The following is a 17,943-nucleotide window of genomic DNA, read 5'->3' as shown; positions in this document are numbered from 1 at the left end:
TCATCAGACCAAGGAAGCTGCAGACTGGATGTCTAAAAGGGGAAACAGTCTTTACAACTAAGGCTTTACCACGCAATGCCATTTCCACCCAGCCGTTACTATGTAGGTAAGTACCACACAGGTAAGTAATTGTGCCTTTATGCCTGCGACAAGGGGGAGTTCCATGGGTGGCACATGAGTGTTACTGTGCTAGCACCCATGCTTGTTGATACAATTTCTACTAAATATAGTACACAGGGTTTTGCACCAAAAATCAGTGCCCCTTGAAAGAAGGAGATAAAAGGAGTAATGCTTTCATTTCTATTCTCTTTTCCGAATGTGCATGTGTGCTTCACTCTACAGCACTCATACAAAGTAGGAAATGTTGTAAAGTCAGTCTGAGCATAGTATTTTATACTAGAAGGATACACTTCCAGTACAAAACTTATACAAGACTCAGGCAGTCACCGTTGCACTAAGATGCAAATGTGTATGCATGGTGCTCGGTATCCTGATTGTGTACCGGCGCTAGTGAGAGGGGAGGAAAGAGCCATATCTCTGTAGCTTCGGTGCTGTCCTTCTCGCTCCCTCTCACTCAATGTAGCATAGCAATTTTGGGTGCTGTGTTGAGTCGTGTGAGAGTTTTGTAAATCTGGGCAGTGTTTTTTTAGTCATAGACATGGATTCAATATCGTCTCCTACACCGATGACACCCAGCTGATTCTCTGCATCACAGATTTTATTTATTTATTTAGTGTTTTATAGAGCGCGAACCAGACCCGTGAGGGTATCAGAGCACTTTACAGAAGTGACAGGTGGGATATAGGGGGGAAATAGGGGGGGAAAAGTTAAAGGGATAGGGACAGGTGAATACAGCATAAGGTAGAACAAACAATCATAATATCTGGATACATTTTGTGGTAGGAACAAATCGATACATTAAGCTTGAGAAGCAGTCTCAATACCCAGGGGATTTGTTCGGTTGTGCAGGGAGGGTATCATAGGGAGAGAGGGCCCGGGATAATGCTGTAACGATAGGCGAAGCCAGGTTACGGAGGTGATTGTAACATGAGCGTTAGGAGAGGAATTTGCTCATTAGGAAAGTTTTAGCTTCTTTTTTTAATTGAGCTAGAGACTGTATTCTTCTGATGGTGGGTGGGAGTGAGTTCCATATTCTTGGGGCAGCCCCAGAGAAGGCCCGATTGTATGTTCTTTTTTTCCTGAATCGTGCAGGTTGGAGACAAAAGGTCTCTGGGGGACCGGGAGTTTCTGGCACCTACAGATATCACGAGTTTCTGGGCGAGAAAAGCAGGGGACTCGGAATAAAGAGCCTTGTGGGTGATTCAAGCCAGCTTGAATCGGATTCTGGCCTCAAGAGGAAGCCAGTTCAGAGCATTAAGGTGGGGTGAGATATGGTCATATTTCTTAGAGCCAGTTAGAAGTCTGGCGGCGGCGTTGAGGCAGGCTTTCAAGGATGCCAGAGAGCTCTTGGGTAGGCCTGCGAGGGTGGAGCAACCATATTCTGGCCTAGAGATGACTAGGGCCTGAATTGCCGATTTTAGATCTGGGGTGTCGAGGAATGGTTTCAGGTTTCTTAGGTAGTTCAAGTGAAATCTGGCACATGAACCCACAGCCCTCAAGAGCAAATTCCACAACAGGATGAAGGCAGTCACCACCAGGATAAAGGACAGCTGCTTCAAGCTTAACTCAAACAAGACCGAAGGCCTCATCCTGGGCTCTATCCCCTCCTCCTGGGATGACTCCTGGTGGTAAGCAGTGCTCAGAATCCCCCCACACACCCACAGACAACGCACAAAACCTCAACATCATCCTGGACTCCTTGCTCTCAATGAACCTCCAAATCAATGCTCTTTCGTCCTCCTGCTTCCACATGCTTTGACCGCTCTGACTGCTACATAAGATCTTCAAGTGGATTCCCACAGAGTCCAGGAAAATGGTAACAAATGCACTGGTCAGGAGCAGACTCGACTACGGCAATGCACTCTACGCCGGCACCACCCAAAAGCTCCTAAAGAAACTGCAGAACACCTCAGCCGGACTAATCCTGAGCATCCCATGCTGCAGCCACATCACTGGCCACCTGAGAGACCTTTACTGGCTACCTATCAACAAAAACATTTCCTTTAAGCTCCTCATGCACTCCTACAAAGCCCTCCAAAATGCCAGACCATCCACGGATCCGCAAGACCAAGGCTGGAGGAAGATTCTTCTCCTACCTAGCTGCGAAGGCCTGAAACTCCTTGTCTCTGCACCTCAGGCAATTACCATTGCTGCCGCAATCCAGGAAAGACCTTAAGACCTGACTCTTCAACTGAACTGCAAAGCCACCCCCCCCCCCCACTCAGCGCCTTGACACTCTTACGTGTGAGTAGTCGCCCTTTATAAGAAACCTGATTGAATGATAGATTCCAATCTGAAAATGCAGTGTCAAGAGTTTGCATGATTCCTTAGGGAGCATAGCATTTATGGAAATGCTGTCATGATGATTGTTGTTAAAGACTTTTTTTTTTACAGATTGAGAGCACTTAACTAAGCCTGGGGGGAACAGGCGTAGTGCCTCTAAGCGAAGTTTCACAGAGTTGGAAAGCAACTCCGTGGAACTTTGCTACGCTTCGTGCCCTCCCCCCTCCCAAAATAATTAAAATGAATTAAAAGGCACTTACCTGCCAGTGTCTGTCTCCTCCTGTACATCGCCGCTCTCCTGCCTCCTTCTCACCATCCTGCTTCACTGCTAACCCCTACGTTTTACGTCTTGCATGCGCACTCGCGAGACGTACAACGTAGGTGCTCCATTCATCATCTCCTTGTGTTTGCTTTGGAGCTTAGTTACCCGCCTGGGGATACACTTAACATCTTTTTTGTAAAATATACAAATATTGCAATGTTGAGTACTATCATATATTATCTGGCCTGCCTCTGCAAGTTTGCTTTTGCTTTCAGGCTACAATTCTGTACATGGAACATTCTAATTTTATAGTTTCATACTTTTTGGTGGCCAACAACAGGTGTGTATGGTCAGTTTTTGGGCTTGTTCCCGACCTCCTGAGAGGGGATTATAATCCCAAAGCTTTCTTAGGCATTCATAAATAGGTTTACGCCTCTGTTGTGTGTATATTTCTTCCCAGGCCCTTTACTACTGTTTGATGAAATATTAGGGGACATATTATGCACAGGGAGCACTTTTCCTGTTTGCACCACTGCGCAACTTTCAAAAGGTGCACTAAGCACAACCAGGGAAAGTGTGCCCTATTATGCTGAATGTACTGGCCTTGTGATAGCCATAAATGCGCGCCTGCCCTGGGGGCAGTGCATTCAAGTGAAATCTGAAGCAGCTGTTTAAAAGCTTCTCCATGTTTCACAGGGTAGGTTGAAACCCACCTGCAGTTTCAAGAGAGGACATAGAGGGTCTTGCAGTGAGTGATTGCCTCGGCCTGCAAGGGGATGTCTGAGGGCTCCATGGGACCCACTCCCCCCCTGCAAAGCTGAAATAAGGAGCTCACTTACAGTGCACCACCTTTTTGTGGTGCATCTTCGGTTCACTTCCTGACGGCTTCTTTGCCCTTGCAGCTGCATCTATAATATGGCACAGGGACAGAGGCATAGAGGTTCCCCCCGCAACTGAGGGAATGCCCTCTTGAGATACCTATGGCGCTACATGAGCATCAGCGCTATCAATATTGCAGAAAAACCAGCACAAGCGTCTGCAGCCCCTTCTGTAATACCAAACGTGTGATCTGGGGGCACACAAAGCGGGCACACACGCCTATTGCACCCCAAGGGCACTTTGTGTAATACGGCCCCAGGAATACTTATTCAACATAAATACTCTACCAAGATCTAATTTTAATATACATGTGTGTTTTTGGTATCATGGATGCTTTTAAACAAGAGATCACATTTTGGGCACACGGAAAAACCAGAGGATTAAAAATGGGAAGCTTCTCAACCAATTATATTTACATGCAATATGTTTCCTTTAGTGTGACTAGGATTTTAATTAATAATGAAAGGTTTATTTCTGGAAAACATTGCCTGGCATTGATAATCCATGCCATTTTCAAGTCTTTCCACCACAGCTTGAGGTCTCTTGTTACTAGAAATATAGCTATAGCATAAAAAAGTTAAATAAATGCAGTTGATCAACGAATGAGAGGTCAGGCCGCCCGCCAAGTTTATCAATTGAGTCCTACGTTAAATTTAGGGGGTGATACACGAAGCGCAGATCAATAGAGGAAGCATTATTGACACCTTATTTTTAGTGCTCTGCCAGTTTTAGGGAGCATTTTTACAGCAAGTGCTCCCATCCACATCAGTTTAGCAGTTTCAGCATCAAAAGCAACCAGGTGGGTCGCCATACCAAGGCAGCCTGCTGATCATGCTTTTTTGTTCTACACTAAGAAAACCCTTAAGCAGGGGTTTCTCTCTATGTGCAAATGTAAACAAATGTTCCTTATGCTTCCCGAGCTTGTTTCCTGGGTTTGGAATACCCTGCATGGCAGTCCAGACAGAACAATCAGTGCCGGAGCGCCATCCTAAACAGGACAGACATGTGACACGTGCCATTAGGAAAAGGTTTCTGACCGCACAGCCAGCTGAAGAACCGCTGTCTGGAAACATGGCGTTCACCCACAATGAAGTGGAGGAACTATGCTTGGTGGAGCAAAAACTCAGCTAAATTATGTCAGATCTCCCACTCTGCTAAACACTCAGGGGCTCACTTACAAGCCCCTTGCGTCACTGGCGCATCATTTTTTGATGGGGGGAAAGTGACGCACTGGAGGCGCAAGGGGCTTCTAAATAAGCCCTGCAGGCCCAATGTCCTTAAAGAATAAGAAGTGCACAAATCACATGTGTCATCTTGGAATCATTTGATGCTAAAAGAATAACCAAGTAGGAACAACCTGGTACTTTTGCATCTTTTCGTGCCCAGTATCCACTGGTTTAATTGGGAAATCCCTAGGCATTGCAGGACAACACATGAACCCGTTTCTTGAAACAAAGTATATACAGGGAACAGCACGTTTCCAGTAAGGCACTGAAATATATAGTATTACCATTCACGCACTGTCCATCGCCACTATTCAAAGCAGTCTCGCTTGAACGATAAATACCTGAAGTTCTAAGACACGAGCCTTGATTGGTAATAGTTGGCTCCTCAAGAAGGTTTTTTTTCAGAGTTCCCACATAAGCAACATGCGAATTAATTACAAAAATCCCCTTTTCTTTTTGGTCCATTTTACAGATCAGCAAAATTTGATGATCATTTCCATAGCGAAGAGAGAGGAGTCAGGAGTCTCAATTTCCCTATAAAAGTCAGCTCTCTAACAATATCAAAGACACTTTTTTCTCACTAGAAGTGACAAGGCTCACCGGCCGAACATGCTTTTTTTTACATTTTGTTGGCTTATAGTGTTTCCCTGTGCGGCACTGGTCCCTGTACTGTGAACAGTGGCCATATAAGCAAGGATATTGAAGCTCTCATAAAAAGACAAAGGTAAAAGAAGTGGGTTTTGTGTTCTTTGTATGAGTGTAGTGAGAATGCATTAGAATAGAGATTAGTTTTTAAATTATAATTTCCTTCTCTTTTTCTGATTCTCAGCTCTACATGTATTCTGTGTCCTGAGGGAGTAAGTCAAAGACATTTTAGAGGGTTTGAAACGCATCTACAGCTTTTTTCATTGGCCAAATAGGTGTTCAGGTTGATGCAACACCACTTTTTGCTCACAAATCATTCACCTTTGTTCTGTTGAAATAACTAAAGTGAGCATAGTAGGGTCACCATTTGGTCATTACCTCTGGAAATAATCAAAACACAACCAAGTAAGATAGCAGCCAGAGGTATTGGTTGTTAATGTGATTGGTTGAAAAACATATACAGAACTCGAGCTTTATACATGGCTTATGTTATTTTTCTGTAATGTGATGTTTGAATGTATTGAAAATGTATTGTGTCATTGAATATTTATGCCATTTTTTCTTGTTTTGATTACAGTGCATGTTTAAATACCTAAAAAACAAAGCGAACTTTCTAAGATGAGATGATTTCAAAAAATTAAAATCTAAACAATTTAAAAGAAAATTAAAAATATATTTTCAGATCATAGCGATTAGGTAATGTGATCTTTGAATGAAAGTCTGAGTGAATGTTCATCAGTATTAGCAATTGTTGTGTTGTGTTCCTGGTCAGAGAATTGACATTATCATCAGGTTCCACCAACGCTGGCCTGGAAGGTGTGCTACACAGATTGGAAGATGTCCAGAATGTCGAACCCAGAATATCGATGGGACAAAAAATCAACCAAAATACTAGAAAAAAAATCAACAATTAAATAAGTCTTGATTTTCTATACCTAACGTCATACATATGTGTGTATGCTGTACATTTATCTTCAAGGTACATAAATGTGGAGCTAGGAATAGAAAATCTGCTTCAGCTGCTGAAAGATCTGCGCTGGGTGCATGTGCAGTAAGGAGCTACTTCCCACATCACCATACCACAATGTCAAGGCAATAGAAATCGACGTTATAACTTATGGATCAGGCAAAAAAGAAACTCCGGTTGAGTGCTGTCACCTACCTCTCCAAAAGCAGTCTTTCAGAGCAGCGTGAGTTCTGCGCTTTTTGCATAAAGTAAGGTTTGCATCCGCTTTCTGAGGCTGCCCTTGAACAGAGGTCTGGCGCTGACAAGACCTGGGGTTCTCTTACGAACAAGGCAGGCTAGGTCGGGAACTATTGCTACCGTCTTTCATCACGTGCGTGGCACCGCCCTGTCCCTGAAGCAGGGAATCGAAACCTAAGGCACCAGGTCATACCTTCAGAGAAGGTTTTGTGCAGCAGTTCCCAAGCAGAGGACAGAGGGCAGGACAGGTTTAACTGCTTCGACAGATGATCTGCGTACACACCAACCCTGCCTTTGTTTCCAAGACAACGTGTAATAACTGGCGGCTGCCAAGTTTTCGTATACAAGTATGTGACATTTCTGTGGCTGCCCTGTGATCGTGTGTGGCGCGAGCCTCCCTCATTCACCACACTTTGGGCCTCGTTCCACTTACTCTGAAAATCGCGATTCGAGCAAACATGAGAGTAATTGCAGGAATAACAAATTGCAGTAAAGCTGCACCCTGTGGGCTTCTGCATTCTCGATTTTCTCCGGCTGAAGTCCATGATAGACTTTGCGTGGTCGGACATCTCCATGTTATGAGTTTCGGTATGAACAGGGCATACATCCAATATTACTCAATTAGCCGCCATTCTGATGCCATGCTTACATCTCCAGTCCTGCTTACATCTCCAGCCTGCTTCATTTTTTCATTTAAAGTTCCTCCATGCAGCTGTGTACAACGAAAGTAGCAAAACTACAAATCCCAGGATTCAATTGAAACAAGCTTTTTTAAATCCAGTAGTTCTAGCTTTTTATTAAGATCTTGGTTATTGATGGACATGCATGTAGGTTTTGTTTTTATGTCGTTGTAAGGAGAGGTGAGTCAGTGAATGCAGGAGCTGTGTGAATGTTTAAGGTGGGCAAATGTGCCTGGATTTCTAAAATGTTACCAATGTTTTTCAAAAAGAAATTTAGGGCAAGCTTCAGGATCAATTTCATTGGAGCAGATTCGCTCTCAAAGCTTGAAAACATTCCATTAAGCAAATTAAAATGATTTTTCAAAGACCAACATTTTGTTTTATTTCCAATCTTTGTAAGCATTGACTGTTTGGAAGAAAATATTACCTTTAGCTTGGTTTATGAAGATTTGCCTTTACCAGCTCTTCCAGTGAAACATCTAGACCCTGATTACAAGTGCGGAATACATTCTGATACAGGCAGTAAATGGAGTTAGGGGACTAATCGTTGTGAGTTTCATGGGAAAACTCGCAGCTCCAATGTTTCCCAATCACATTTCTCCCGATAAAAATCGTTTCCAGATTTTACCCCATTTCCGGTTAAAAACGCATTAATCAGGGTGTTGTTTTTTGCTGCGCTGTTGCTTGTTAGGGTGGGTCCACACTCCCCAGCCGTCACCAAGGAGCCTGCAGCCAGGAGGAGGGGACTCTGGTCAAACTTGCTCGCTTAAGCGATTAGTGTGTCCCACAGTGCAGGATGCACCTGGGGTGCGCCCAGGTATGGGATTGGGCCAAGAGATGGCCCATCTGCGCCTGTCAGAACCTGGAGGAGGCCAGACGAGGCCCTTTCTCTTGTCCAGTCTTCCTGATTTGTGCCGTAGCTGAGAAGACTTGTTTTTCCTGTTGCATATATTTTAAGAGGTAAGATCTGGATTTCTTTCTTCAATCCCAGTGGTCCAGTTTTAGCGGGGTCAGTGCAGGCCCGCCATAGGCCCCTTGTTGCTCCATCCGATGGCAGCTGGGCTCCCAAGTTACAATATGGACAAGCGTAAGCTGAGGGGGTCCCAACCCTGCCTCAATCAGAAATCTAACCAAAAACTCAACTCTAGACGGATTTATTAAACGGACAGTGGGTGTGATTGACAAAGAGATCCAGCCAGCAGAGAGAGGGTTATATCTTGTTTCAGACAGCCCTATTTTGCCCCCATTTACCACCCACAGGGAACCACCTACTCCCTCTTGAGAGCTACCAAGTAGCGGCAATGGAGGCTCTATTACTACGATTCAACCCTCCCCTATTTTCTATTTCAGGATTTGGTGAAGCGCGACAGCTACCCCGGCAAAGGGGTGTCCCGGCGCTGTGAACAGACGTGCAAACTGAGGATAGAGGGAGAGGGGGAGAGGGGGAAACTAGGGAGCGGGGAAGAGGTGAGTCTTAATTGCTCTGCGGAAGGCAGGGAGGGAGTCAATGGAACGAATGCTAAGGGGGAGATCGTTCCACAGTGTGGCGGCAAGGACACTAAAGGAGCGGCCTCCAGTTCGGCAGAGTCGAATCCTTGGGATTGTCAAGAGGAGTTGGTTGGCAGAGCGTAAGGCACGGCCAGGAACGTAAGGTTGGGCAAGGCTGCGAAGCAGAGGGGGATTGCCTTGTTTCACGATCTTAAAGATCGTGACTAAGGCCTTGAATTTGATTCGGCGATCCACGGGCAGCCAGTGGAGCTTACGGATGGTAGCTCTGGCTGAACATCTGCGTGGGAGGCCAACCAGCGTTCTGGCTGCCGCATTTTGTATGCGTTGGAACCTAGCGGTTTCCGCTTTATTAGCTCCCAAAAGGAGGACGTTAGCGTAGTCCAGGCGTGATAAGATGGTGGCCTGGACGATAAGCTGGCGGGCCTTGGAATCGAAAAGCCCAAGTATGGGCCTGAGGTTCCTTAAAAGGCCTATACAGGTAGCGGCCACCTTTTTTGTGTGGGACTGGAAGCTAAGGTTGGCATCGACCCAGACTCCCAGATTTTTGACACCGTTTTGGGGGAGTGGAGTGGCGCCTAGGGATGATCACGCTTTTAGACACACCTGGATTCCATCTACAGTCATCAGCTATCCTCCTGCGAAGAGCAAAAAGAAAGGCAAACAACCAAGATCAAGAGGTACCCAACCTGATCCTTTGGACCCACACACTAGTGACCTCGCTTGCTCCTCACCTGCTCCGTCTTTGGGATTCAACAATAATTACCAACTCTCCAGACTAATGACTCCTTCAAATCCATCCTGACCACCAGTCTCTTTCCTGTGCTTGCTCGTCTCTCTGTTATTGAAAGCAAGCTGTCTGAGGTTATGGGATCTGTGGTTCTGTAATTCTGAAACCTGACTCCATTTTAGTCTTGCCCTCACGTAGGCCTGTGAAATAGGCCCAACGAACAAGTGGCCTGGCCTTCTGAGTTCGTGCATATATTAACTTGGGTTTTTCTGACTCTGAATGAACTGCAGAGAGAGTGACCCTTTTCACCTGAAACTGACCTTTTGCAAAACCAGTTTCACTAGCTGATCGTAGTCTGAGTTTTTCAATCACTGTTCAGGACCTCGTTAACCTTTAGTTTCCTTGCACATATCTTATCCTAATCAATATCTAAATTGTTTCTTTCCTTACGACTTTTCATTACATGGGTAGTGCTTTCAATTATGGGTTTGTCGGGCTTGTGGAAATTGAATTTGGGACAGTCCTAATAATTAACTTTCGGGTTGGGTTACTGTAAATTGGGTTTTTGTTAATGTGATACTCAGTTAGAAAATGTGTCCTGTTGGTCAGAATTTGGTGCAGTGGGTGTACATTTATAATGAGAATATTGTGTATAAAAGGTGATGTCTTGCTCTATGAAAATTGAGCAGTTTCTTGAGTTGTACACCGTGTTGTATTGCTGGGATTTTCTGCTACTAGCTGCAGCTAATAAATTTGATCTCTGACGCCACCTAGAAGTATTCCGTGTCTCTGTATACCAAGGCAAGGGAACCCAGAGGACTTTGGGCGTGTCCCTGGCGCCGCTGGGTACTTGACATCCCAGTTCTTCAGTTGGCGCGGCCAACGCGGGGAGACTTCAGTGGTACCGGTCTAAGCCCAAAGATTGCGAGGAGCCACGTGAGGAAACTAAGCATGAGCGAATTTTGCGGATCTCCCGTTTGCGAATTTTGCGGATTTGCGGATTCGCAATCCGCAAAATCCGCGAATTCCCGCGAATTTGCGGATTTTTTTTTTGTGTTCGCCCGTGTTTCTGCCAGTTCGCGAGGGTTTTGTACACTTTTGCAAATTGCGAACTTACCTGTCGGGTCGCAAGTTTCGCGAACTTGTTGTTTCTACCTGTCCAGCCTGTTTGGGACACTCTTCTTCATCACTGCCACTCTCTGTCACCACTGCCACTCTCTGACTACTCATGCCACCCTCTGGCCCACCCATGCCACCCTCTGTTTCATCACCACACCCTCTGGTTGTCCAGTGTACATTATTTTCGGCAAAGCAAAGCACACCTTCCCTGCCTCAAGTGACCTGAATTAATTTGGGGCTGATTAATGTGTCACAGAATATTTTTTTAGCTGGCACCTGCTTCCTTAGTGCGCCCTGATTAGTGATCTTTTGCACTTGCTAAGTGCTTTCATTGTTGCAAAATTAGTTACAACACCTGCCCTGCCCCAACTGACAATAATGAATTAGGGGCTGATTAATGGATTTTAACTTCCAGCCTGGCTCCTGCTTGTCTCCCTTAGCTGTAATTCAGGACCTTTGTGGCATATGTGTAACTATTCTGAGGTTCAGAGCAGGGTCACATAATAGTTTCAACTGGCAACTGAACTCTGGAGGGGCCCCTCAGGAAGCACTACAGGAAATGGCTACTAATGATGAGCCTGAACTTTTGAACCTGGTAAGTAGTTACTTTCAGTTTTGCTAAGATCGTATTTCTGCAATTTTGCACTTATTCGCGGGGCGCGAACTCACGCGAACTCACGCGAACAGTGCGAGCAGTGCGAGCAAAATCCGCTGCTCGCGGATTTGCGGATTTTGCGGGAGATTCGCGAATCTCGCGGATTGCGGATTTCCCGAAAATCCGCAAAATCCGCGAGCGGAACGGATTTTCCGCCCATGCCTAGAGGAAACTCTGGAGGAGGGCCCCACTTCATCGACCCCTGCATGTCGACGTGGACCAATGGTCTTTTCTGTGAGGCTTCCCGCTTTCCAACGGCTACGAAGGACTGCTGCCCTGACTGTCGCCTTGTCTTGGACCCTCCGATTGATGTTTGTAAAGCGAGACGATAGACTGTCTTCTGGTGGCATGACAAATATTTGGTTAAGTATAAGTGGGTCGCTCCCACGACTTTGTTTGGTTCCTTGGTTTTGATTAGGTTGCTGCAGTACCCAAAGCCGAAGGCTTGTATATTTACGAGTGTATCATTTTTTGATTCCCTTTGAAGTTTGAAACCAGACTAGTGAGCAAGATGCCTGGTCTTGGTAAATTTGGTAATTCGTTTGTTTGTGGTAGTAACAGGGATTCCCGATTGGAGGATTCATGTCCGATACCTCCGGTTGGAACTCCGACTTATGAGCTCTATTCTAAACACGGAGTGGGCCCTATTACTTATAACGAAGTATGGGTTCGCTACACGAAAAAAGATGGTGTTTTACAATGGCCCCCACATGGTAGTTTTGAAACAGAGGTTTTAGATAATCTGGAAGTTAAGCTATTTAGGAAGAAAGCCCGGCCGGCAATGTTTGACTCTTTCCGCCTTTGGCGTAAGGAAGCCAAACAGCGAGAAATTAAGCAAGCAAAGAGAGATAGGAAAGATAAAAATATGTCAGTATTACAAACTGCTAGGCAGTTTAGGGAAGATGGAGAAGAACGTGCGAGTGAAGTCTTAGATAGACAGCATTGCATGGCCATAGATAAATGTTATCCGGCCTTGCCATCTTCTCCTCCGAAAGTGATGGAAGACCCTGAAAAAGATCCTTTGGTTTCTCATTTACTGAGATTGCCACATCCCTATGTGCAGGGTGCTATTGCGCCTCTATTACCCCCGGTTGTTCCACCCTTTGTTGTTCAACCTCCTGCTGTTGTTCAGCCACCCGGTGCTCCACAGATGGTTTTGCCTCCTCCTGCGCAACCCATTCTAGGGTCGCCAGCCTTGCTACCAGCTTTGCCTCAAACTCCTTTGCCTTCTGCTTCTGCATCTTCGACTTCTACTGTTCTTGTCCCTACACCTTCCTTGCCTCAGAATACTTATTCTCCTGTTCTTATGTCTACTTCTTCCCCTTCTGCTCGAAAATAAATGACCGAGACTGTTGTTAATCTGTTGTCACCATTGTTTGGGTCACTGAATATGACCCATGTTTCGGAACGTAAACAGAGTCGTAGTCAGCTTCCTAGTTCTGAAGAACGGACAGTGTTGGATTTGTTGGCTCGTAGGTGGATTTTAAATGCTCCGAGGTATGATTTGCCAGCAGTTATGGATGTTTTCTTTCAGTGGGAACCGCCTAAGCAAAGGTATGTTATTGTAATGTGTACTTTTCTGCATCAGGAATGGGAAGATAATGAGTTGGGTCCGATTCCGCAGGATGTGCTCGATGTTCAGTCAGAGTTTGCTAAAGGGATGATAGTGGAATCTGATGTTACAGATGCCGTAGAGACAATACTTGCTTTCAGATCTAGACTTTCGCCTCAGACATTGTATGAACCTGATTCCTCTGTTAGGAGGAAAGTGAAACAGTACCCTATGAGAGAAGTTCCTCCTGTATGGAAAGAAGCAGTTCAGGCTAATGTAAATCAGGGTATTGATGCCGCTCCGGCTCATTTTCAACGAGTATGGGTACATGTCCCTTGGAAGAGAGCAGAGTTCTTGGCTCTTAAGCAGACCTTACCTGACCCTCGTGGGAATCCTGCTGGTTATTACAAGGAGTTGTCCCAGACAGTTGAAGCGTGAATTATGAATTTAGCTGACATCGATATGTTGATGGGTAATGTAGTCCCTCAACCCTTGTGGGCGAAGATTCGTCATGAGAATCATGCTGCTGAATTAGGTGATACCTGGGCGAATATTGTTGCTGCAGATGGTAGACAGGAGGGAGGTGCTAAACCTGAACCTTTAGTTTCAGAATTACCAGGTAGAATTATTAATCTGATGAATACAATGATGCCCGCTTTACGAGTGAATTGGGATAAGTTAGCAGCATGTAAGCAAAAGAAAGACGAGAGTGTGTCTGATTTCTTCACGAGGTTTGAAGAAACGTTTATCGATCATAGTGGTCGGGATATGAGTACGGAGGGTGGTCAAAGGTTGTTTGTGGATAATTTTTTTTTAATTTGCTTCCCGAACTTTCTAATAAGTTAAAGGACTCTTTGAGTTCATGGGCTGTTTCTTCGTCGGCCCAGATATTGGCTACTGCACAATATTATGAGAATAGGGATAAAGATGAGAAGGATAAAGTGGAGAAGAAAACTAAAGAGTTAAAGACGAAAGTTCTTTTGCAGCAAGCTTATCCGCCTCGTCAGAATCAGCCTCGGTTTCAGCAACCTCCACAATTTCAGAGATTATTACAAAAGCCTGAGCCTTATGTTCAGCGATTCTTTCCTTGGCCCTAATCAGTGTGCTTATTGCAGAGAGGAAGGTCATTACAAGAATAGTTGCCCGGCTTTGTTACAGCGTGTAAATGGTGTATCTGCTCAGAGAGGTCGTGGTAGTTTTCAGCAAGCTCCTAGGAGTAGGGGACGTGGTGTGATCCCCCAAACTGAGCGTTCCTCTTCCCTACAGAATTCTGCGAATTATTTTGACAGACAGAATGTTCCGAGTGGTCAGTCTGCCCAGTATTATGTTGAGGATTACTATGTCGAAGGTGAGAGTTCTGGTTATAATGATAACTAGGACAGCCAAGGACAAAGTGAGGGAGTAGTGTCAGTTCCAGTAGATCAGAGTGGACCTTATGTTGAAGTGATTACATAAGGTGTGGCAGAACCTTTTCTTTTGGATACTGGTGCGACAAAGAGTTCTATCATGCACTCTAAACTTCCTGGCGCACCTTTGTCTGGCTTGACCAATGTTTCGGTAGGATTTTCAGGCGCCCCAGTTCGTAATCCGGTTTCTAGTCCTTTGTCCCTTTCCATTGGCCCTTGTGAATTGGAAGCTCCACTTATTCTAACGACTGGTTGTGGTGAGAATCTGTTGGGTTTGGACTTGCTGAAAAGATTGTATGCGACATTGCATTGTTCTCCTTCAGGAGTACAACTTACCCTCGGTAAGAAAGTGATTTCCCCAATGTATTTGTCTAAGGATTGTTTGCCACTGGAATTACATTCGCTTCCTGATACACTTTGGGCTACAGGTCCAAATGATGTTGGTCTTTTGCAGATTCCACCTTATGTTGTCACCCTTAAGTCAAATGCTAGGCTACCTCGTATTCCCCAATACAAGATCTCGAGTGACGGTGAGAGAGCTCTTTTAGCGATTGTTTATGATTTGGTTGAGAAGGGGGTAGTTGAAGAAACAAGAGATAATGTGTGTAACAGTCCTGTTTTGCCTGTCCTTAAACGTACTGATGCTTCTCAGCCACCTGTGTACCGGTTTGTGATCGACCTTCGAGAGGTAAACAAGATTGTCGTGCCACAGTTTCCGGTGGTACCTGATATCACTGCTTTGTTGACTTTGATTTCTGCCTCGGCAGCTTGGTTTTCTGTCATCGATTTGAAGAATGCTGTCTTCAGTATTCCTATTGCTGAGGAGAGCAGGGATGTTTTTGGCTTCTCATTAGGAGGCCAAAGCTTCCGGTTTAAGAGAGCTCCCCAAGGTTATTGTGAAAGTCCCTACATCTATAGTCAGGCGTTGAAAACTCAGCTTGATGGTTGTGTGTTACCTGTTGGTGCTACTCTTATTCAGTACGTCGATGATTTGTTGATTACTGCTGATGATGAAAAGATTTGTAAAGAGGCTACTCTTTCTTTGTTGCGGCATTTGTCTGACCTTCATCATAAAGTGTCACCTTCAAAGTTGCAATATTGTCGCCAAGAAGTGACCTACTTAGGTCATCTCTTGTCGAAGGAGGGAAGGAGATTGACCCCAGAACGAATTCAAGCAATTGCGCAAATGAATGTACCATCCACACAGAGAGAAGTGCGTGCCTTTTTAGGTATTACATCGTATTGTCGACAGTGGATCCCCAATTTTTCACTGTTGGCGAAACCTCTGTTAGCATTGACTCTGAAAGATACTCCGCATCCTCTTCCTTGGTCTGACGAATGTCAGAAAAGTTTTTCTGAACTACGCGATGCATTGTGTTCGGCTCCTGTGTTGGGTACTCCAGACTATAGTAAGCCTTTCACGTTGTATGTGCACGAGAGAGAAGGTTGTGCGTTGTCAGTGTTGACACAACCATTTGGGAACAAGCAGCGTCCATGTGCGTATTTTTCAGCAACGTTAGACCCAGTTGCTAAGGCGTTGCCCAGTTGTCTGAGAGCTACAGCTGCAGCGGCTGTTTCTATTCGACAGTCTGCTGGTTTGGTATTGGACAATACGTTGATTGTGATGCTCCCACATGCAGTGGATACCTTATTAAACAGGACTAAGACACAGCACCTTACTAGTGCACGTCTGTCAGGTTACGAGTTGACATTGTTGGCTAGTCATGTGCACATTAAAAGATGTAATGTGTTGAATCCAGCTACGTTGTTACCGATCTCTACAGAGACGGATCCTCAGGAACAACATGATTGTTTTCTTCGTACAGAGGAAGAAACGAAGGCTAGAGTTGACCTGAGGGATACTCCCCTTATGGATGTTGATGGTACCCAATGGGTAGATGGTTCGTGTTTTAAGCTACCGAATGGTGAAACGACTGCAGCGTATGCTATTACAACTTTACATACAGTTGTTGAGACAGCACGCATACCACAGAATTCTGCGTAAGCGGCAGAATTTATTGCACTGACTAGAGCGTGCGTGTTGTCAGAAGGAAAGCGAGTGAATGTTTGCACCGATAGCCAGTATGCGTTTGGTGTTGCCCATAGTTTTGGGCGTTTGTGGAGAGAGCCTGGGTTCCTTACTTCGCATGGGACAAAAATACAGCATGGGCAGTTGGTGAATGAACTTTTGGAATCCCTCACTCTGCCAAAGCAGATTGCAATTGTGAAGTGTAGTGCGCATAAGAAAGTTGTGGACGATGTTGGTCGAGGGAATGCGTTTGCGGATGAAGTTGCGAAGGAAACGGCGAAAGACATGATGAGCCGTATGTATGTTACAGGCCCAGCTAATTGGGTTATGGCTGGTGGAATGTGTGAAGACACAATAGAAAGTGTGAAAATGATTCAGGCTGAAGCGACTGAGAAAGAAGTGAGTGTTTGGAGAAAACTACGGGTATGTTGGATTCGACAGGTTGTTGGGTTGAGTTGTCAAATCACCAGCGATGGCTGTTGCCTGATGCGTATGTGCTCCCAGCGGTTACAATGGCTCATGGAATGCTCATATAAGTTTGAAGGGAATATGCAAGCTGTTGGCTCCAGTTTGGCAGAATGCTGGAATTCCGAAATGTGCAGAGAACGTGGTGAAACATTGTATGATTTGTCTGAAGTATAATCCTGGTAAGGGAACTCCAACTCCAGCTGGTCATTTTGCTCCTCCGACGTATCCGTTTGAGGTGATACAGCTAGATTATATACATATGGAGAGATGCAATAATTTGAAGTATGTCCTTGTGGTTGTTTGTGCCTTTTTCCAGGTGGATAGAGGCCTACCCCCTAAAGGATAATACTGCCTTGTCTACAGCCAAGGTTTTGCTGAGAGAGTACTTCCCTAGGTATGGTTTGCTGAGAATTGTATGGTCGGACAATGGGAGTGAATTTGTGGGTCAAATCATGAAGAAAGTATGTGCTGGTTTGGGAATAAATCAGAAGTTCCATGCAGCGAATCACCCCCAGTCTGCTGGACTTGTTGAATGTTACAATGGTACCTTGAAGCTGAAATTAGCTAAGGTACAAGCGAGCACTGGTCTTACATGGCCGGATGCCTTGCCATTGGCTCTTTTGTCAACAAGGACGACTGTGCATTCTCGAGTGGGACTTAGTCCGTATGAAATAGTTTTTGGTCGTCCTGCGAATGTTTGGGGTGTGCCTCGTCCTAAAGAATACAGCAGTATTGAGTACCCTATGTTAGTGGATTACTTACATGACTTGACTGCTAAATTATGTGTTCTCCACCAACAGGTCTATGACAGTTTGCCGACAGGTACTGCAGATCCAGGGCACACGATCCAACCTGGTGATTTTATCTTGACGAAGAATTTTCAGCGATCCAAGAATTTGGAACCGAGATGGACTGGTCCCTATTTGGTATTGCTGGTCACTAGAACTGCTGTTAGAGTAGCTGGTAAAAAGAACTGGGTGCATGCCACACATACGAAAAAAGTTCCTTTGCCTTTACCGTATGATCAGTGGGTGAGGGATAGTATAGCTGACACAGATTGCGAGAGAGTCCCCAAATTCGTGCCTTTTAGTGATGCTCATTTGACATGGACACGGTCAGAACGCGAGGATGATGATGTTCTGCAAGCTGCTGTGCCTCCTCATCTAAAGATTGACACCA

The 17,943-nt window shown here is 45.2% G+C and overlaps 1 protein-coding gene across 1 annotated transcript in view; it reads right to left on the bottom strand.

Moving 5' to 3' along the window:
• The window catches only part of TRIM56 (tripartite motif containing 56), a 67,836-nt gene extending 60,956 nt beyond the window's left edge, over positions 1 to 6,880 (bottom strand). The window contains exon 1 of the mRNA XM_086945938.1: positions 6,578 to 6,880. The gene's annotated coding sequence lies outside the window, so the exon portion shown is untranslated. The remainder of the gene's footprint in view (positions 1 to 6,577) is intronic.
• Between the last annotated feature and the right edge of the window lie 11,063 nt (positions 6,881 to 17,943).

This window comes from Lissotriton vulgaris, chromosome 12 (assembly GCF_964263255.1).
Source record: "Lissotriton vulgaris chromosome 12, aLisVul1.2, whole genome shotgun sequence".
Lineage (NCBI taxonomy): Eukaryota > Metazoa > Chordata > Amphibia > Caudata > Salamandridae > Lissotriton > Lissotriton vulgaris.
Note: the sequence above shows the minus strand (reverse complement) of the source record. Positions and strands in the feature narration are given on the sequence as shown.